At 53.1% G+C, this 2,318-nt stretch overlaps 1 pseudogene; it reads left to right on the top strand.

The window, feature by feature from the left end:
- LOC140312460 (uncharacterized) overlaps positions 1–1,987 on the top strand; it is a 2,594-nt pseudogene extending 607 nt beyond the window's left edge.
- Positions 1,988–2,318: the final 331 nt, after the last annotated feature.

The following is a 2,318-nucleotide window of genomic DNA, read 5'->3' as shown; positions in this document are numbered from 1 at the left end:
ATGTCACCAAACACTCATTTTCGGGTTCCCATGTTTCTAGAAATAAAGCTCTGGCTCTGGCAACAGGAAGCCCAGGGAGGGAGGCTCATACCTCCTCCCGGCCTCCGGAGGGCATCGCCCGTCTGGAGAGAGGGCCCCTGGCTGTTCAGGTGGAGAAATGGCGCGCATGCGTCATGCTGTCTGTCTCCCGGGGATACAGGCTTCAGTTTGCTACAAAACCACCGAAATTCAACGGTGTTTTGATGTCAGTAGCAGAGGGGGAAGCTGCACAGGTGTTACAGAACGAAATCGATTCTCTTTTACTCAAGAGAGCGATCAGAGTGGTCCCGATCGAGGAGAGTCAACAGGGGTTTTACTCCCGTTACTTCCTCATTCCAAATAAAGGGGGATCACTGCAACCTATTCTGGATCTGCGTGTGTTGAACAGTCATCTGAGGAAATACACGTTCAGAATGTTAACAGTAAAAGTGTTGTGCCAATCTATCCGCCCGGGCGACTGGTTTGCCACAATCGATCTAGCAGATGCATATTTTCACATCGAGATTTTCCCGGCACACAGGAAATTTCTCAGGTTTGCTCACCGGGGCATGGCATACGAATACCGAGTGCTCCCATTTGGTCTCTCGCTGGCTCCACGGGTTTTCAGCAAATGTGTGGAAGCAGCATTGTCTCCGTTAAGGAGCAGAGGTATCAGAATATTTTCGTACATAGACGATTATCTGATATGCTCTCATTCACGGGAGCAGGCGCTCAGGGATGTGGAGACAGTGACGTCTCACATCAGTGGTCTGGGTTTCAGTATAAACTGGACCAAAAGCCGAGTGCTGCCAAACACAATGCATCTCTTATCTGGGTCTCAAAATAGACTCCCTCAGATATCGTGCCACGCTATCGGAGGAGAGGCAACAGTTGTTCAATCAGTGTCTGGCCCGGTTTCAACCGGGGACAGCGGTGCAGTTCAGACTTTGTCTACGGCTGCTGGGTCTGATGGCGTCGGTCATTTCAGTAGTGAGGCTGGGCCTCCTGCTGATGAGGGATGTGCAGACGTGGATTGCATCGTTAAGACTGTGTCCCCGTCGTCACCTCTCTCGCTTGGTGAAAGTTTCTGCAGAGTGCTCGGCAGCTCTCCACCAGTGGAGAAATCCGGCGGTTTTCTCACAGGGTGTCAGCCTGGGGACGGTGGCGTCAAGGGTTGTCATAACAACGGATACGTCCATGTCAGGTTGGGGAGCGACATTCAAGGGCAGAGCAGTGAATGGCGTCTGGTCAGCGGAGCTGGCTCAGGCGCATATAAACGATCTCGAGTTGATGGCAATGTTTCTGGCCTTAAGACATTTTCTCCCTCATCTGAGGGAGCAGCATGTGCTGGTGAAATCCGACAACTCCACGGTAGTGGCATATGTGAACCGTCAGGGAGGCACGCGCTTCTCCACGGCTTCACAAGCTGGCAAGGAAAATAATTATGTGGAGCGTTGCTCGGCTCGGGTCGCTGAGAGCGACGCACGTAGCAGGAGTGCTGAACAGGGGCGCAGATCTCATGTCAAGAGGAAACCCTCTTTTCGGGGAATGGAAACTCCATCCCCAGGTGGTGAGCCAGCTGTGGCAGAAATACGGCCGGGCTGTCGTAGATCTGTTCGCCTCGCGAGAAAACGCGCATTGTCAGCTGTATTTCTCACTAACAGAGGAGGATGCGCCTTTAGGTGTAGACATGCTGTCGCACCCATGGCCAAACGTCCTACTGTACGCATTTCCTCCTCTCAGCCTTATCTCCCCCACACTGACCAGAGTGAGGGATCAGGGCTTGTCGCTGATTTTGATAGCCCCACGATGGCCGTCCAAACACTGGATAGCAGAGATAGTTCAATTACTATCGGGCCAACCTTGGCCCCTGCCGCTGCGCAGGGACCTCTTGTCTCAGGCCAGGGGGGAGATTTACCACCCCCATCCGGAGCAGGTGGCTCTCTGGGCCTGGCCCGTGAGAGGTTGAATTTGGGCTCTGTGGGACTGCCTCAGAACGTGATCGACACTATTCAGTGTGCGAGGGCTTCATCCACTCGCTCATTGTACAGTTGTAAGTGGTGAGTGTTTGAGGAGTGGTGTGAGGCCAGACGTATTGTCTCATTTCAGTGCTCAGTGAGAGACATTCTATGTTTTCTCCAAGACTTGCTGGAAAAGGGTAAAGCGTTTTCCACAATCAAGGTGTATCTGGCCGCCATTTCAGCATGCCACATGGGCTTGGGGGATAAGCCGGCGGGCCAGCATCCATTAGTGTGCCGTTTTGTGAACGGAGTGCGCCGGAAACTTCCAGTTTCCAGGCC

This window comes from Leuresthes tenuis, unplaced genomic scaffold, assembly GCF_036924035.1.
Source record: "Leuresthes tenuis unplaced genomic scaffold, fLeuTen1.0.hap1 SCAF_7, whole genome shotgun sequence".
Classification (NCBI taxonomy): domain Eukaryota; kingdom Metazoa; phylum Chordata; class Actinopteri; order Atheriniformes; family Atherinopsidae; genus Leuresthes; species Leuresthes tenuis.
Note: the sequence above shows the minus strand (reverse complement) of the source record. Positions and strands in the feature narration are given on the sequence as shown.